Below are 20,059 nucleotides of genomic sequence, written 5' to 3' on the forward strand. Positions count from 1 at the left end.
GTATCCATGTGATGACCTTATATGCGCCTAGAGGCCAGAATCAAGATTCAGAAAGCCAGCCAGAAATCAGTTTTTAGGTACCCATTCTGAGGGAAAGGGAGACAGGGCCACACAACCTGTTGAGCTATATGAGTGAATTTACATGTTTAACAGAATCCTTTTAAGTGTCTCCTAAAGAACCCTAGAAACATCAAAGTTTCATACTCAAACCTTAGAAAAATAATTTGGACTGCAGGGGTCGGGTCTGGTCTGATCACTTGTTCACTTGTATACATGCAAACTTCAAATCAGCCTTCACAAACTTAGTGTCCTGGGTTGGGAAAGTCTTCCATACATGGACTCACTGCATCTCTCACCACTATTTGCAGCTCTCCTCTGCTCTCTAAGCCAGTATATCTGCTAGCAGAGGTTCATGCTGCATGCAACTGATGAAACAATATGCATGCATTTTTAAACAACGAACCTGTATATTCTTTGACAAACTACATGTACTATAAATTATTCCTAGATCACTTATTACTTTGCTGTAATTCATACTGGCTTCAAAGAAGGAAAACAATTGTGTAAATGGGATCATTCCTTGCTCATAAAATGTTTGGGAAATGTGCATTGGATGTCTAGATCCAGGAAAATCCAAAACAAAGATTGATATAAAAGTGCAAGACATGAGGAAAGAAAGAAAAAATCATCACTCTAAGCATCATTTCTGAAAAGAGCCTTACTTTGATCAAAACAGCCATCTCTATGGTAAGCGGAAACTCTTTTCCCTCTTAGCCAAAAAGATAAAGGCGATTAAGCTGGAATTATTTCCCAGTGACCTATATAATTTTGTCAGCTTGCCAGTTACTATTAGTGCAGGCCATCTAGGGATGGAATGGCAATAACCACAACCTAACCCTTTTCTGGGGGCAATGGGAAAGGGTCGATCCAATCAATTTTAAAACAGAACAGTGCTGTAATTATTAGCAGCGATGTGAAGTAAACAAAGTTTGCTGTAACGTGTTGCTACCTTCCTCTAGCTAAGAAAGTCGCTTCCTTGTTCGCCCCTCCCACAGCAGCAGCATCCATTCCCCAGCAGGGAGAGGATTAAGTTTGTTAACTCAAGAGAGAGACCGGTTTCGTCTGGGCAGAGTTTGACAGAGAGGGAAGACTTTTGAGTCATCTGCCGCTCGCGTTCTTACAAAACCCGAGGCAAGCAGCACCCAGCCCTCCCTCCTGCATTTGCAAATTGCAATGCTTTGTGCGGGCGCCTCTTGCAACCAGGCACGCTGACAATTAACTGGGGGAGGGAGAGAGAGAAAACTCCCGGGTTCCAAACGTTTTCCGAGAAGCAACAAGTGTTTCGGAAATACTTTCAGGCACGGGAGGAGGAGGTGAGAGAGAAACCCGACAAAGGCGGGAAGACCTCACAAACCCTCTCCTGGCTTTCTTTTCTTTTCTTCCTCCCTTTCCAAGCTTTGCAATAGGCGCGCCCCTCCTCCTCCTCCTCCTCCGCTGAAACCTGAACTGGCCCATCACCTCTGAGAGGCACAAGAAAACGCCGCACGCAAGCAAGCGCAGCGCCCGGCTCCTTCCTAGGCCGCAGTGGTAATTCCGAGGTCAAAACGGCGTCATTCCCGGGGGTCGCGACCCACTCCCCATGGGAGCAAAGCATCCTCCAGCCCGGCGCGACCCCTCAGTCCGGAGGGAAGAAACGTGTCACTCCCCTGAAGAGGAAAATTCCTCTCGGGAGAAACACGTGGGTGGGTGAGCCGCTGCCACACCAGATTAACACTAAAGAATTAAAAGGGGCGAAGGAGTACCTGGGCGGCCTCGAGCGCCTCCTCGGCGGTTGTTTTGCGCTGCGGTGGTGCTTTATCTAGAGTAGTGAGCCTCCCCCATGTCCGGAAAGCAGAAAGTTTTCTCCTCGGCGAGGCGCGAACCGCCCGCTTCCCCCCGACGCGCACACGCTCCCCCGAGCGGGTTCCCTGGGAGTTGGCTCAGCCGCGCGCAATCCTCTGGGCGCCGCTGCGCTGCTGCCTCTGGGGAGAGAGGCGGGGAGGCGCTGCTAACAACAACAACAGCTCCAGCAGCAGCAGCAGGTAAATCCCTCCCTTGCGCTGGAGCAGCCGGCTTTGAGCAATAATCCTCCAAGCACTGGAGGGAAGGGCGGGGGAGAAGGAGAGGCTGCTCCGCCGAGTCCCTGCCAGCCCCTCTCCAGAAAACAGAGTTGGAACAACAGCAGTTTGACTGCGTGCGGGCGGCGCAGAAATGGAGAAACTGGGCGGGCGGCGGGGTGCGTAAGGAGGCAGCCAGCGCGGGCTGCAAGCGGGCCTCAGTTTTTGGGGCGTGTGAGTCACGAGGAAGAAAGAGCTGGAACATGTAACGTGAGTGTCTTCACGCACCTCTGGGGCTTAACTTCCTGAGCCTTGATTTCCACCCTGTTTTAAGGACCTGGCCTCTGCGGAGTCCCATCATGAGCTGCCTGTTTTAGCTGCCCTGAACTCTGGCGCAAACGAAGCGCCTTTCTCCTGACGCCTCGGAGCAAGTAGGAGGTGGAGACCTCTCTGTTGTTGCCCCTTCGCTCGTTTAATATTTCTGGTTCCTTCTAAGTCTGCAAAATGTCAAGGAGGTTCAGGGAGGAGTATCGTCGCTACAATAAAAACTCGCATTACACGGGACAGATGGGATCCAGTCAGACTGCCAATGCCAGCTGAAATTCGGTCACTAAGGGGCAACAAAAAAAGAGTAAGAAAAAGGGAAAAGAAAAGGGATTTTGCTTTAGTGGTTTAATATAATATGATTCAACAAGTAACTGTGTAGAGCAGGCATCCCCAAACTTGGCCCTCCATATGTTTTCAAACTACAACTCCCATCATCCCTAGCTAACAGGACAGTGGTTAGGGATGATGGGAATTGTAGTCCCAAAACATCTGGAGGGCCGAGGTTGGGGGTGCCTAGTGTAGAGCATAGGATACAATTCAGGCAAAATTAGGAGCTTTCAAATACCACGTAAATCCCCTGGCAGGATTATGTCTACAGAGTTCTCAGCTGTCTATGTGCATGATCCAGAAGTCCTTACAACAACCCTGTGAGGTAGGTGGAACAAGGGTCTTTCCTTGCTCACCAGAAAAGAAACTTCTTCACACAATACCAAGCTAAACTATTGAAATTGCTCCCACAAAATGTAAAATGATGGTCACCTACTTGGATGTTTAAAGAGGATAAGACAAATTAATGGAGTAACAAGTCTATCAACAGCTACTTGTGCTGCCTACAGCCTTCCCAGAGGAATCTGGTTAGCCACTGTAAGAACAGGATCCTGGAGGAGGAGATGGGCCTTTGGTCTGATCCACCAGGACTTTTCTTATGCTCTTAACCTTTCGTTACTGCTTGAGAGAAAAAAGGGAAAGTCTACGTCTGCCGTCTTAGCTATCCCTGCTACTTCTGCTACTTTCATTAGCCATAGGAATCCCACTTTGTTTTTCTCATTATTTCTGGTGCCACCTTTGTTGGATGGACCCAATTTCTAGTATTAGGAGTGCCATGGGGGGTAGAGCAAGCCCCCCAAAATGTTCAAGTAGGCCTGGGCCTCCTCAATATTCTGCGGCCTGCAGCGGGCCCTATTGGGCCTTCCCACAGCTGCAGTTTACCTGTGGCCTCGACAGGTTTCACAGGGCCTACCTGCAACCATCCCTGCCAGGGCTTCCTGCAGCTGCAGTGGCCCCCGCCAAGCCTAATCGCAGATGCAGCAGACTCTGCCGGGCCTTGCCATAGCAGACACTGCCGGGCCTCCTACCACTGTATGTGTCTAGTTTTGTGAGAGAGAAAAGCCTATTCCTATCCCACCCAGTATCTTCATGCCATGCATGAACTTATAAACATCTATCATGCCCCTCCTTATTTGCCTTTTTTCTAAACTATCAAGCCCCTAATCCAGTGGTATCTCGGTTTTTTAATGTCTCCGTTGACTAATGTTTCAGTTTTCAAAAGACGTAAACCGGAGGTAAATGGTTTGGTTTTCATTTATTTTTTTTAAGATATTTATTGAAATTTTCAAAAAAATAAAAACAAAACATAAAGGAAAAAAAACAATTAAACACACATACAACTTACATTTCTTATTGTCAATGACCAATTTCCTTGACTTCCCCGCACCTCCCCTTCTTGTATTCCAGTTCCAATTTTTAGCTCAGCAAGTTCTTGTCCCCAAACTTTACCTTATTTTCTCTAATTCATTTTAGTTAACCAATTTTAACTTATAAACCTCAATCTTTATACGTCAATACTTATTCTTAAAAGTCTTTTTCTAAGGTCGGCCCCAATTCCCTTCCCCGAAATCCCCATTTTTATGTTAGTGGCAAAACCAAATTAATTAAAACAGAATATAGTTATACACCCTTTGGATTCCCAAAGCCCCACCACCCCCTTTCCCGGTTTCGAACCCCAACAAAAAGTCCATCAGTCCATCTGCAGTCAGCCTGGTGACCTCACGTCCGAGGCTCTCAATTCTCTCTCAATTCCTCTCTGCTGGTTTTTTTGATAGTCCTTTATATTAAACTCCGAATCTCGAAGGAGCTCTGTCCCAATAAGGTCCATGTTTCTTCCAGCCAGGCCTCCGTATTTAAAAATGGAGCCAAAATCTTGTTTCCTACTTCTCTTAAGTCCAAATGTCCCAAAAGCTCCAGTTTCCACTTTAGCCAAGTTTGTATTCCATAGGTCTTCAGATCTCCACATAGGGAGATCTCTCCATTCTCCATTCTTCAAGTCAAACCAAATTTTCATCATCCTGATCTTATTTTCCTTTATATCCATCTTAACCGGCCTCTGGCTCTCCTCAATCATCTGTGACATTATAGCTCCTCCTTCTTTTTCCTTCGAATCATCATGTTCCTCTTTCATCACATTCTCGGATTTCTCAAATTTCTTTTCATATTCAGCTGCAAAAATTTTTAAGTCAACTGCAAAACTTTCCTGTTCACCTGCAAAAACTTGAGTCAAGTCCCTCCCAGGCTCAGCAACTTTATTTACTGTTCCATTCAGTATTGTCACATTTGTTGCCAAAATATCACTCTGTTCCTGCAACTTTCCCAAGAGAAAAAAAGTCTTCTCCAGTTCAGCCAGTATTTTTCCACTTACAGCCATTTTTGTAATGTCCTAAACCCCCTCTAGAGGGATTCTAGTTTCTTAATATCTTCCAGTTCCAACCCAAAAGTCAAATTAGCCTTTTCTTCTTTATTTTTAACAATTTGTTACCAAATTGTAACGAATATAACCAGCAAAGACAGCAGAAACAAAGTTCTCCTTTTTTCCTAACTTTGACAGCTAGTTTGACAGCTGTCAAAGTCTTTATGTCTCTTCCGCAGGCTCTCTCACCGATCGCTCCCGGGTCTTGGGGGAGGGGTGAATTCCGTTCTCAATGTTAGCTCTTATCCTCCAGCACAATCACTTAAATTGCCCCAACGTAGAGTTAATTGCTTTTCTCCACAAAGAAGAAAGGAATGGTTTGGTTTTCAAACACACCTCATAAGTCAAACATGCCATGTGGCTTCTGTTTTGAGTTTTCCGTTTTCAAACGTTTCTGAACTCGAACGGTCTTCTGCAACAGATTACCGTATTTTTCGCACCATAGGACGCACTTTTTCCCTCCTAAAAAGCAAGGGAAAATGTGTGTGCGTCCTATGGAGCGAATGCAGGCTTTCGCTGAAGCCTGGAAAGTGAGAGGGGTGGGTGCGCACCGACCCCTCTCACTCTCCAGGCTTCAGGAAGCTATCCGCTAGCCGTGGGAGACCCAGCTCTCCCACGGCTAGCGGAGCGCTGCATTAATCCCGAAGCTTGGGGCGTGCGGAGCTCAGCGCTCCCCAAGCTTCTGGGTGCCGGCAAGGTCTCCGCTAGCCGTCTAGACCTTGCCGGCACCCAGAAGCTTGGGGCGCGCTGAGCTCCGCAGCCCCAAGCTTCGGGATTAGCGCTCCGCTAGCTGTGTCTAGGCTGCGGATAGCAGCCTGCTTCCCGGAGCGTCGGGCGCCCTGAAAGCAGAGCGCCCGGCGCTTCGGGAACTCATCCGCAGCCTAGGCAACCCTGCGGGAGATCCCGCAGGGATGTCTAGGCTGCGGATAGCAGCCTGCTTCCCGGAGCGTCGGGCGCCCTGAAAGCAGAGCGCCCGGCGCTTCGGGAACACATCCGCAGCCTAGGCAACCCTGCGGGAGGTCCCGCAGGGATGTCTAGGCTGCGGATAGCAGCCTGCTTCCCGGAGCGTCGGGCGCCCTGAAAGCAGAGCGCCCGGCGCTTCGGGAACTCATCCGCAGCCTAGGCAACCCTGCGGGAGATCCCGCAGGGATGTCTAGGCTGCGGATAGCAGCCTGCTTCCCGGAGCGTCGGGCGCCCTGAAAGCAGAGCGCCCGGCGCTTCGGGAACACATCCGCAGCCTAGGCAACCCTGCGGGAGGTCCCGCAGGGATGTCTAGGCTGCGGATAGCAGCCTGCTTCCCGGAGCGTCGGGCGCCCTGAAAGCAGAGCGCCCGGCGCTTCGGGAACACATCCGCAGCCTAGGCAACCCTGCGGGAGGTCCCGCAGGGATGTCTAGGCTGCGGATAGCAGCCTGCTTCCCGGAGCGTCGGGCGCCCTGAAAGCAGAGCGCCCGGCGCTTCGGGAACACATCCGCAGCCTAGGCAACCCTGCGGGAGGTCCCGCAGGGATGTCTAGGCTGCGGATAGCAGCCTGCTTCCCGGAGCGTCGGGCGCCCTGAAAGCAGAGCGCCCGGCGCTTCGGGAACACATCCGCAGCCTAGGCAACCCTGCGGGAGGTCCCGCAGGGATGTCTAGGCTGCGGATAGCAGCCTGCTTCCCGGAGCGTCGGGTGCCCTGAAAGCAGAGCGCCCGGCGCTTCGGGAACACATCCGCAGGGTGGGGAGCCCTGCAGGAGTTCCCTGCAAGGCTCCCCAAGCTGCGGATAGCAGCCTGCCGCCCGGCGGGTGGGGCGCCCTAAATCAGAGCGCCCCTCGCGCCGGGCAGACATCCGCAGGGTGGGGAGACCTGCAGGAGTTCCCTGCAAGGCTCCCCACGCTGCGGATAGCAGCCTGCCGCCCGGCGGGCGGGGCGCCCTGAATCAGAGCGCCCCTCGCGCCGGGCAGACATCCGCAGGGTGGGGAGCCCTGCAGGAGTTCCCCGCAAGGCTCTCCAAGCTGCGGATAGCAGCCTGCCGCCCGGCGGGTGGGGCGCCCTGAATCAGAGCGCCCCTCGCGCCGGGCAGACATCCGCAGGGTGGGGAGCCCTGCAGGAGTTCCCTGCAAGGCTCTCCAAGCTGCGGATAGCAGCCTGCCGCCCGGCGGGTGGGGCGCCCTGAAGCAGAGCGCCCCTCGCGCCAGGCAGACATCAGCCAGCCCCACAAGCTCGGGGGACAGCAGGGAGGCGCAGCGCCACTATCCCGCTGTTCCTCGACCTGGTTCGGTTTCCCTGACCTGCTTTTGGGGGGGGAAATAAAGGGAAATTTTTTTTCCTTTATTTCCCCCCCAAAAAACTAGGTGCGCCCTATGGTCCGGTGCGTCCAATCGTGCGAAAAATACGGTACATTAGAAAACCAAGGTACCACTGTATAGTGAAAATGTGCAGGTTACCCAAAAATGTTCAGGTCACCCAATACTGAATAGCAATTGCTCCCTTGCTGTAACCAGCCCTGGGACATTATGGTGAAGGACAGGCAAGACATCTAATACATAATAATGATGATGTTCGTAATCATAGACATTTCAGAGTGTCTCAGCTGCTGGAAGTATTTGAGTATGGATTTGCATAGAAGGTTTAATGCAGTAAAATGTAAAAATAAGCTTATTTTTTAGAAAATCAGGGTCACTTGGCATTCAAATGCACAAGAAAAGAAGAAGAATCCTGTGAATATTTCCTCAGAAATAAGTCCCATAGTAAGTAAGTACATAGGATTATAACTTCTAAATTTGGTTAAAAACAAATTTTCTTTGTCCCAGGATGAGGTAAAAAAGACAAGACATAGTTGCCTAACATTATTTATTTATTTAAACGTACATACATACATACCCCGCCATCTGGCTCGGTTCCCCAGCCACTCTGCGCAGCTTCCAGCAAAATATTAAAATACAATAATTCATCAAATATTAAAAGCTTCCCTAAACAGGGCTGCCTTCAGGTGTTTTCTAAAAGTCAGATAGTTGTTTATTTATTTGACATCTGATGGGAGGGCATTCCATAGGGCGGGCGCCATTACCGAGAAGGCCCTCTGCCTGGTTCCCTGTAACTTCGCTTCTCACAGTGAGGGAACCTCTAGAAGGCCCTCAGCGCTGGACCTCAGTGTCCAGGCAGAACAATGGGGGTGGAGACGCTCCTTCAGGTATACTGGGCCAAGGCCATTTAGGGCTTTAAAGGTCAGCACCAACACTTTGAATTGTGCCCAGAAACATACTGGGAGCCAATGTAAGTCTTTCAAGACTGGTGTTATGTGGTCTCGGCCGCCACTCCCAGTCACCAGTCTAGCTGCCACATTCTGGATTAGTTGTAGTTTCCATGTCACCTTCAAAGGTAGCCCCTTTAGAGCACATTGCAGTAGTCCAATGATTAATGGTTGCTGTTGCTCTTTGATAAATGGAGCAAGGAAAGTAGTTACCCTATAGTAGCAAGCTCCATCTTCAATTGCGGACTTTGGGCTCTCAAATTGCAGCAGCACCCTGTGCTAAAATTCATCCCCTGCCTCTCGCACTCTGTTTTACACCATTGTTTTGGTGCCCCTGCAGCATGATGCCCCATGTGCAACCACACCAGTTGTGCTAACCTAAAACCTCTGCCGTCTTCATCTGAATTTTTGAGACTGGAGAATCTTCTATAGTTAGAAAACTTCCTGATAACATGGACCAATCAGTGTCACAGGCACATGCTTTTGAAGCCAATTAGGGGGCATTATGCCAACACGATTTCTATTGCCCATGCTTTAAAAAGGACGTGTGGCAATGTCAGCCATGGCTGTGGCCAAGTGGGTGCAGGGGGAGCAGCTACCCCCACATCAAGTAAAACAATAGAAATACTTAACTGACCAATCACATAGGTTCTGCCACCCCAACAAAAGTCCTGGGTATGTCCATTATGTCAGCCAGAACTAGGAATGATATAATGACTAGTCTTGACTGCAATTAGAAAATTCCTGTGTTTGTAGACACTGAAGGTTAAAGGGAAACAATTAACTAGGCAGGGTGGGGAACTAAATCCAGAAGAAACGTGACACAGGAAAAGGTGTCATAAAAGATATCTTATGTGCTGTTTTGGATTAAACTACTTAACAAATCGTTCTTTTACAGTTCTGTAATGGCTCTTTTTTCCTTTTCTCAGGGTTTCAGTTTTTGGGATTATTTCCCTTTACTCTTTGTACGCTTCCTCTTGGCAATCTGGTTTCTTTTTTTGACTCTCAGTATCCTACTGTCAATATCTAGCTTTTCACCCTTCCCGCCCCCGTTTCCTCTTCTCCTGCTGTTTTTACCAATATGTCTAATCTATATCTGCCTGGATGTTGGATCATTATCTCAAACTTAATATCTAATATGTTTTCCACGGAGAGCAACAGGAGTTGCATTCCAAGGAACTAATAACATTTCTACTTGTGGCAGTCGGGCTACAGGTGGCACAAAACCGGGGTGGGTGGGTGTGGAATCAGCAAACTTGCAACTTGCCTTATGGAGACAAAAGATATGGACAGTAGAATTAATGGAGAAACTTACAAAATATATGAGAGCTCTAAATGGAACTCAAGACTCCAACTATTGCACTTCTTTTATTACTTTCCTGCCTGGCAATCCATCAAATTGGCATCCTCCATCTATACATTTAAAATTGTACTTTCTTCTCCCTCAGTGGGTGAGAGGGATGAGAACTGTATTATTATTTTTGTTACAAATGTCTATTGATATACAGTGGTACCTTGGGTTAAGTGCTTAATTCGTTCCGGAGGTCCGTTCTTAACCTGAAACTGTTCTTAACCTGAAGCACCACTTTAGCTAATGGGGCCTCCCGCTGCTGCCGCGCCACCACCGCGCGATTTCTGTTCTCATCCTGAAGCAAAGTTCTTAACCCGAGGTACTATTTCTGGGTTAGCGGAGTCTGTAACCTGAAGCGTATGTAACCTGAGGTACCACTGTATTAGCACAGTTTTGATGCTTACTTTTGTAAAAACTTAATAGAAACATTTTAAAAACCTTAATATATGCAAGCCTAATGTTGCAATCCTATACACCATTTCCTGGGAGGAAGCCCTAGTGAACTTACTGGGACTTTCTTTTGCGTAAACATGTATAGAAGTGCACTGTGCATGTATTGTGTTTCTCCCTAAAACAGGGTGACTCATTTGCGGTCTTCCAACTTTCCCTCAGCACAGTCCAGAGTCAGAGATGTACAGTAGTTCAACAACATCTGGAGGACCATAGTTAGGCATTCCTCCTAAAATCTTTGCTGCTTGCTTCTTTTTCTCATTCAGTTGGGAATATTACCCTCTAATCTTCTCAACAAGTGTTTAGGTGTTATCTTTTATCCTTCTCTTTGGCTCATATTTCTGCTTTGGACAAAGTTTTATCCCCATTCTTTCTCTAGAACATTCTGAAAATTGATCTGTCGCTCAGCGTAAAACATTATCTCAGTTTTCAACTCTTCTGTTCATTTAGTGTTTGTTTCTTCACTTTTATGTATCTATATTTTTCCCTTTGCTGGATTTCTCTGCTGTTTTTGCAGTAAGTTTTGAACTTCTCTTCATAATATTGCTCCCTTCTTATTTATATTCCTCTATTCTTCCCAGGACCTACATTCATCTAACACTAATCTTTTTTGTAAACTGACACACCCTTACTCTCTTCCTTGTATTTGTTCTTTCTTTAGCTATCTTGTGGATGGAATATTCAAGTGACATATCCTCTCTTGTATTTTCCATCTTAATGCGTTGTTTCGATTTTCTGTTTCTTATTCTGAAGTTAATTATTGTATTTTTGTTCCTACTCTCCTTTCACTTTCTCCCAACTTGTTCAAAGGTTTTCATTTCTCTTTAACTGTCTTCATGTTTAGATTCCAAGCCTGCAGGCGGGGTCTTGTGGGTTTATAATTATTATTATTTCTGTGCAGTATCTAGCACATATTAGGCATTCTGTAAATTATAATAAATAGTAATGTTCTTTCTCTACAACTATTAAGACAATAGTAAGATATATATTTTTTCCTTTATTTTTAATATTTTCACCCAGCAAACCTATCACTTTGAATAAATATTTTCTTCATCATTATTATTATTATTATTATTATTATTATTATTATTATTATCCAGGAAGCACTACAATTTACTTCTTTTGAGGGATTCTGAGGTCATAAACAGTCTCTTATGAATGCACAAATAGCTGTCAAGATGTCAGCTCACATATCCTGGATCAACTCATTTAAGAAAGATTTCCCACGACATGGCAAACTATGATCCACCTAAACATTTCACTTTTTATGTCTGTTCTGTTGTCCTTGGCCAGATTTTCCCCCGTTTGGATTACAGCCCTATTTTAAGATGGGTGTACACTACACTGAAAAAATATTCACAATTGTATGACTCAGACCTGAGATCATCTGTGACATAAAGAGTTATTCATGCATTTTTTGTTATTTTGAGTAACAGCGCCTTCCTATATATGTCTATTCAGAAGTAATCCTTGTTAAGTTTGCTAGGACTTAGTCCTAGGTAAGTGTGTTTAGTAGTTTGCAGCCTAAGAATTACTCATTTATTCCAGTTAATTCTAGTTCTATCAAAAGTGCTTATCGTTTCTCAAATATACTGTAGTTGTGCACTGTTTCTTTAAAGCTCAAGCCCCTCACTGCTAGCAACACACAACATAGATATTGGTATCTTTTTCCTTGTTGTGTGAAAAAGTGCTAGAGGGGGTAATTTTTGGCTGCGAGGAAAAGGACTAAGAACCAACAAGACGTACTGTTTCTGTGTCTCAGCTTGCAACTTTTCAAGTGTGGGTCTCATTTTGGAAGAAAATAGAACTGAGGGATTTTGTTACACATATCTGTGTATAATGTATTGTTTGCCCCTGAAGTGATCATCAATTGAACTGAAATAGGAGGAACTTTGGTTAAGTTACAGGCTCCTGATCCACAATTGAGAATAAAACTAAATAGCAATTTTAAAAGAAAGAAAGAAAAAGAAGCTGGCCTCTGAGGAATCAGTTACACAATGTGCCTGGTTCTGTGCCAGTCACCAGATTCCATGTGCTTTGTGTATATTTGCTTTCTTAAAATTAAAATGGCTGTGGGTTGTTTTCAAAATCTTGAGATTCCAACAATACACAATCAAATTGCTGATTCCAGCAGTGGGCACAACTAGCATCTTATATGACAATGACTGACCATGATAATACTAACTCCCACTGCTTTTGGGGGTGTTGAATGAAAAGAGTAAAGAACATGGCATGAGAATAAAAAGTAAAGTGTTATATATTTTGCCAATTTATAAGTAGCAAGGGCACACTAGGGAATGGAGATCCCATATTTTTGTACTTGTTTTTTCTAAGCAAAGTATTTAAATCTGTCAATAATTATTTATTCTATGCCTTCACTGCTCTCAACCAAGCTGGCATTATTTGATGTGCTCTGGCTATGTGCTTAATAATACACTATGCAATTGGCTTTCTGTCTGATGGTAGTTTTAAGGGCACAGTAGAGCCTGTGAGCTCCCGTTGCTCGGTCCCTGCTCCTGCCAACCTAGCAGTTCAAAAGCACGTCAAAAGGGCAAGTAGATAAATAGGTACTGCTTCCTGTGGGAAGGTAAACTGCGTTTCTGTGTGCTGCTCTGGCCACATGACTCGGAAGCTGTCTGCGGACAAACGCCAGCTCCCTCGGCCTACAGAGTGAGATTAGCATGCAACCCCAGAGTCGTCTGCGACTAGACCAAACGGTCAGGGGTACCTTTACCTTTAGAGCCTGCTCACACACACACCAAAATCTTTTTTTAGACTTAAAAACTCCCATTGACTGCATTCAACTTCACATATATATGGTTCTTATGTACATTGATTGGGTGCTCAGCCTTATTCTGAATGGCGTCACACTGACCCTGAATGAGCAGGTAAGTGGTCTGAATGTGCTCGTAGGTCCATCATTATCACTGGAGGCACAAGTGCTATTCATGATATTGAGTGCCTGCTTTGAACTCTAGCTGGTTCATCAGCTATGGTAGTTCTGGACCAAGATAGCCTGATCACAATCCTGCATGCTCTGGTGATATCCCACCTTGACTATTGTGGTAAGCTCTACATAGGGCTACTGTTGAAGATGAACGAGAAACTAGTGCAGAATGCTGCCACTCAAGAATTAGCTGGTTTTTGGGTGCTATGAGGCCTCACACTACTTGTGTTGAATTTGCACCGATTGCCTATATCTTATTGGAACATATAAACCCTTAAGTGCTTCTTCCTAAAGTAGAGGGGACAGTGTTGCTCAGTGTGTGGGGATGCCAAATACAACCTTCTCATTCATTATGAGACCCCAACTTCCTCCTGGAAGCATGGATGAGCACATCAGTGATGCTCTGTCATCACCAAATGAAGACATCACCCTCTTCCTCTCAAGCAGTGCTTTTTTTCTGGGGGTACTGAAGGGTACACCAGTGCCTTTTTTTCTAGAAGAAAAGTACTGGTTAAAAGTGTGGCACTTACTGGCTTCTGGTTCCAGTCTGCCTTCATGGAAGCAGCCCCCACGACAGTGGGAGAGCGTAGGAGATGCAAAAACAAGGATGATGGAGGGTAAATCATTCTTGCAAATCCCCCCCAGGGCTGCTTCACTCGCAGGCCATCTCGTTACCTCGCTCCAGCATGGAATGCAGGGGCCAGGGAGGTGCTGAGTGCAAAAGCACTTTGCCTGGCGAAAGCCCTCCTACGCCGCCATTAAGAAGCAGAGGTTTTCCTGTTGATTAGAGCTTAATTGGACTAAAGTACAGGTGCGTGCTAGAAGAGATGAGATCACAAACTGGAACAAACCAACAGCAAGGACTTAAGGTTTGTATTTGAGATAAGACTTCATATGGTGCAAAAGATGGGAGGGAGCTTATGGTATGTTTATTTAAAGTTTTCCTCTGTACATTTATGATTTGGCAACCCTCCCCTGAAAGTTAGTTCAAATTATACTTGTACAAGTGAGGATGGAAGAAATTGGATTAACAATATGGATTATAACATCAAATGGAACTGTGTGTGTAAAAAGGGGGAGAGCTCTTTTCAAAAGGTTTTATAAATCATTTAATGTATCAACACAAATAGAAGTTATTAACATTGCAGCTGCTGTATAGGGAATTACTGTTATGACGAATGTAGTTGAAACTAATAAGATTTTGGAACGCAGAAATAAAGAAAATCAGAAAGCCAGCAAATTTAGCACGTGGGGGAGGCACTTTAATTAAATGATATAATTTGGTATTTGAACAATTGGTAGTAATAATTGTATTATAGATTGACATTGTTATAATGAGGCTATTATTGGAATGTAATCAAAAACTAATAAATCATTACCAAAAAAAAATTAACAATGTGACACTTACTGTAACGATTTCATGGTCAGTACCGCCAGCACCGTTTTTCTCGAAGAAAACCACTGCTTGTAGTACAGATATTATTTTATTGTTTGGGAAACCACTTTGGGACAACTGTCGCAGTATAACATCATAAATAAGTACATAAAATAAATACAACCTTATTTGACTAGCCAGATAAAGAGAGGTTTCCAACAGGTATAGCTTGCATGGCAAAACCACACCTGTTGAAATGCCTTTTCTACACAACTATTAAAGGTACAAGAGCCCTGTCCTCTTTTCACTTTGCCATACCTATTTCATTCATGCCACCTTTGGATTATCCAAGTTTCCACACTTAGAATTTGTGCATACTTGTTCAATAAACTAGAGCGCTGGCAAATCTCACTGTTAAAATTCTGTAATACGAACAGCCACCCAAAAATGGCTACTTGTGGCTTACAGACTAGATAGCAGACAGCTTGTGTTTATCTAAATTTTGTTTTTGTTTTTCTCAGTTCTTTTGACTTTTCCAAGAAAATGTGTAAAACTATTTTCTCTCTCTTTCTCTCCAGTAAATCTTTTGACACCCAATTCCCATGTCTATGGCTACAGGAAGTATCCTAAAATAACGTCCACATGGGGTGGGAAATGAAAAGGCAGTATTTTTACTACAGTAGTCTTCTAAATTTAGCATACTTCTGTAATATTTAGGCACATTTCTAGATAATTAGTGCAATTTGTATTTGGCATTTTATATATAATGTAACATTTTTGTAGTCTGAAGCAATATAAGATGTGGTGGACACATTGCTGAGATAGTGTGCATGATTAAGTGTCATCAAGAGGCTTGCAGCCCTGTTCTATGCACACTTCGGATTTTTAGCTAGGAAGCGATCCTCACTGATGCAGCATGCTCTGTTTTGCAGGATCTCGCAGCATGGTCACAGTACATAATCATACTGACTTGAAAGTAAGCACCATTGAAATTCATGAGATTTATTAATTCTCTCTCTCTCACACACACACACCCTCTGCTGTAAAATACTGATATAAGGTGAGCTGGTTTGTGCTATATTAATATATTTGGAGAATTTATGCAGCAAAAAACAAACAAACAAAACCATACAAACAGAAAAACTATACAATTCACTTTGAAATTCAAACATGCACCTAAAAATATACTCAAATCAGGTACAAAGACAGAGATATAAAAGTGCACCAGAGAAAATAAGACCAGTTTTAAAACAGAGGCATAAAATACCTGGGCAAATAAAAAGGTCTTCATCTGGCACTGAAAAGAAATCTGGTACCCGAGTTACCTTGGGGAAGGGAATTCTGAGGCCTAGGCACCACTCCTGAGACTTGCCTGTCTCCTATTATTACTCACCTTACCTGATTGGATTGGGCTTGGAGAGAACAATTTCAATACCTTGGCAGGTTAATCATTCTGAATACATCCCTCGTTAAAACTTTGGATTAATTAACACACTGAGGAGGTTTCATTAATTCTAAAAACAGCCTATTTATGTAATCCACTTCTCCATTTTAGAAATATGGCATTTCATTAGGATATGAGAGGAAGAAACAAATTATAATAAATTAAAGTGACTAAGTACAGAGGAAAGTATATTGGGAATGTAGAGGTTTTAATTAACAGAGGCACTAGGACTGGGCATTACTTATAAAGTCTTAAAATTTAACACTTGTTTCTAAAATGAGCCAGGTTTGTTGTCCTTTAGGCTCTCCCCAACACCACCACAAATAATCAGCTTGAGTTCATGTTGATGGACCTGAATATTTTACTCACTAGCTCTGGCAGATGTGAACTATTAAAATAAAAGCAAGCATCTCTTGCAGTTACAAAAGGCTTATTGCTGAGAATTTATCCCTTACAGATCAGCTTTGTATACATGATTGTAGTCATGAACTACAGACATGAGCAAACATTAACTGCCACAGAGCTCTGTTATGCACTGCTATTCATAGCTCAATTCTCTACATATTTACACAGGAGTAAGCCCAATTGAATGTAGTAGGGCTTAGCTCATTTCCCGCCTAATCAAGATAATGAGTTTTTAGCTAACTATATAGGTGTTAATTAGCTGACAAATGCCAGGATGCTTGCTTATCATCACTTCTTTGTTGATGGTAACATACATTTTAGCTTTAATATAATTATTACAATCTGTATTTTTTTATTTTAAAAATCCCTTTCATCTAACTGTTCAGGCTATAACCCACAAGGCCATGTATGTATATATTTGATCTCTGGATAATGAATCTGCTGAAGTGAACTGAAATCTATTATAGCTGGTGCTTTAACAAATTAGCTAACATTCAGTATACAAGACTCATCACTGAACTTGGGAAGTACTGCTGGTTCAAGAGCTACAAACAAGTGGTGTAAAGTATAATGAAAATTGCTTTTCCTTGATTGCTTTTTTTTGGGGGGGGGGGTATTGCTTACAAAGATTATGAAGTTCAATATTCTCAACTATAGAAGCTTCATTTGGGTTAAATATGTACTTTATTTGCAACTAACATATGAGAACTAACGGGATGCGAGTGGCGCTGTGGGTTAAACCACAGAGCCTAGGACTTGCTGATCAGAAGGTTGGCAGTTCGAATCCCCGTGACGGGATGAGCTCCTGTTACTCGGTCCCAGCTCCTGCCAACCTAGCAATTTGAAAGCACGTCAAAGTGCAAGTAGATAAATGGGTACCACTTCAGCGGAAAAGTAAACGGTGTTTCCGTGCGCTGCTCTGGTTCGCCAGAAGCGGCTTAGTCATGCTGGCCACATGACCCGGAAGCTGTACGCCGGCTCCCTCGGCCAATAAAGCGAGATGAGCGCCGCAACCCCAGAGTCGGTCACGACTGGACCTAATGGCCAGGGGTCCCTTTACCTTTACCTTATATAAGAACTAGTGCAAAATGCATCTGTCAGAGTACTGAGCAGCACAGGAAATTGGACCAATAGAACACCAATTGTTCAGAATCTGCCCTGGCTACCTATACACAACTGCCCCTTGTTTAAGGTATTGATGCTACCTTATAAAGGTGTTGGGCCACACCTTGAGATATGCAAGTGAGGCCCTTATCATCTGTATGGATTTGTGTTTTTTATTGATTTGTGAATTGTAAACTACGCTGTACTTTAACCAATGAAACTTTAATGGGAACTTTTGCCATCCTCAAAGACAAGCAGAAAAAAATGTAGACAAATATTGTAACAGTGATCTTCTGATGTTTTCACCAACAAATCACTTGTTTGCACTAACTACAGCTCAGAACTGACATATGACTTTTCCTGTATCGATATTTATTTGAAGTACTTATTATTAAAGGTATGTCAATAGAACAGAGTGGCAGCAAAGAACCATGTACGCTGCTTTGAGTTCCTTTGAGGAACCCCAGAATGTAAATGTAGTTAAGATTAACAATAAAAACTCTTTTAGGGTTTCCGGATGAAACAGTTAAATATGATAATGATGGTGCTAAGGGCTAGTTGGTAATGGCATGTTCTACCACCAAGAAAAGTTGAAAGAAAAGTTTATTTTACCATTTTGCTAAACAACTCTAGGACAAAACGAGAAAAGTAAAGGCCAATGTTAAAGTAAAGGAACAATTAGAGCAACGCATAATCCACTAGCTAGTGTAATTTCACATAAGGTCAAAGAGATGAAAACTCAAGGTCAATAGAAATGTGGTTTAACGTTGAGCGCATTAGCTGACTTGCATTCTGGATCGTTGTAATTAATATCATTAATGTAAACATGCTGTAGAGATCATTACCATTGATATTTAAACAAAACAGGATCGGTCTGCTTTCCCACCACTGGACATTCCATTTTACAAGTTGTTTTAATTTTGGTGCAGTCACATGATAACATTTTGTACAGGACAAAATCAATTGGATACATGCCGATTGTTTACGGCAAGTAACTGCATCATCTGATTTCAATTATACAATTGCACAGTAGCAAACAACGGCAGCCAAACTGAGTTTGCAAGGCAACTTTTCTGTTTTTTACTATCGTAACATCATAAGACCAATTTTTATTTTGATTTGGCATGCAATATATGTGCTTGTATAATATAATTTTTTACTTTGCATTAGAGTTACTCTGTTAACAACAGTAGTACAAGCATATTAATAATACATTGCTGCAAATGGCATGGTGCAAATTAGATATCAAGTGAGTTGAAAATTTCTGTTTAGTATTTCTAATTAAGGAAGTAAATACTTCATTAAGATGTTTCTGCACCAGGGAAATCCAGCTGTTTTCCTTGAAACAGGTCTCAGGACAAGTGACCATTTACTGTCATTTTATTTCAGACAGGAGCTACCAGGAAGAGTGGGGTTGTGGCACACCAAGGAAGAAAAGAAGAGCCAAGGAACAGAGGCTCTTAAGTTCCCCACCCCTCCAAGTACTTGTGGATACCAAAAGGGTTACTAAAACTGTTCAAATAAAACCACACTCTGCTTGAACCACTTTCCTGCATTTTCATGGATCCCTGAAGGATCTCCCGTCCAGTATTAAATATTTTTGCCAACAGATAGATGACATCATAAACTCTATTCTCATGGTACTTAGTATTTCTTCTACAGCAAGAGGTAATAGAGTATTATGGTTCAATCGAGATGTAAGGCTGCTAAGAAAAGGTCAACCCTGCAAGGAGAATTTTCAAAAGATTCATCATTAATTAAATCTGTTGTAGTTTGGAAAAAAGGGGGGCCATAAATCTGTCTTGAAAGCCAAAAAGTTCACTGACCAGAGACATATTTGGTTCTGCTTAGAAATTGCAATTCAGACTAAGAAGTCTGCCAACTTTTAGTTAGTAGAGATTGTAAAGAAAGGACTAACGGTACTACGTAATGGGTGACCCTATGTTGTACAAGTGGACTGCTCTTCTCCTCCCACTCAAATCTGCTCCAGAGAATCCCATAACTATTTGAAACAGATTTGAAGGGATGCAAGAAGAAAGGAAGCATTCACTTGTGAGAGTAGGAACCTACTGTGCTCAAGGACTAACACAACTGGATATAGCCCAATGAGATTGTGTTTGGAAACAGCATTTCTTCACCATCTTTGTGTTCTCCCAAGTTACCGTAGGTCTCTCGGGGGTTTAATAGCAATCTTATGTCTATGACCTCTGGCCTGCTGTCATAGGCCCAGTGTAGGGACACGGGTGGTGCTGTGGTCTAAACCACTGAGCCTCTTGGGCTTGCTGATTGGAAGGTCAGCAGTTCAAATCCCTGTGAGAGGGTGAGCTCTCGTTGCTCTGTCCCAGGTCCTGCCAACCTACCAGTTTGAAAGCATGCCAGTGCAAGTAGATAAATAGGTATCGCTGTGGCAGGAAGCTAAACGGCGTTTCTGTGCACTCTGGCACTCGTCACCTCAGTGCGCCAGTAGCGGTTTAGTCATGCTGGCCACATGACCCGGAAAACTGGACAAATGCCGGCTCCCTCGGCCTGAAAGCGAGATGAGCACCGCAACCCAATAGTCACCTTTGACTGGACTTAACCGCCCAGG

The 20,059-nt window shown here is 44.0% G+C and overlaps 1 protein-coding gene and 1 long non-coding RNA gene across 3 annotated transcripts in view; one reads left to right on the plus strand and one right to left on the minus strand.

The window, feature by feature from the left end:
• Positions 1 to 20,059, minus strand: part of FHIP1A (FHF complex subunit HOOK interacting protein 1A) — a 120,057-nt gene that overhangs the window by 85,608 nt on the left and 14,390 nt on the right. Inside the window, exon 1 of one of the 2 annotated variants that reach the window (XM_053403132.1) lies at positions 1,803 to 2,441. The exons of the other annotated variant lie outside the window; for it this stretch is intronic. The gene's annotated coding sequence lies outside the window, so the exon portion shown is untranslated. Of the gene's footprint in view, positions 1 to 1,802; positions 2,442 to 20,059 lie in introns of those variants that run through there. 2 annotated transcript variants of the gene reach the window in all.
• Positions 2,490 to 19,014, plus strand: LOC128420997 (uncharacterized). The gene is made up of 2 exons (XR_008332201.1): positions 2,490 to 2,727; positions 18,862 to 19,014. It is a non-coding gene; the product is annotated as an uncharacterized LOC128420997 (long non-coding RNA).

Source organism: Podarcis raffonei, chromosome 9 (assembly GCF_027172205.1).
Source record: "Podarcis raffonei isolate rPodRaf1 chromosome 9, rPodRaf1.pri, whole genome shotgun sequence".
Lineage (NCBI taxonomy): Eukaryota > Metazoa > Chordata > Lepidosauria > Squamata > Lacertidae > Podarcis > Podarcis raffonei.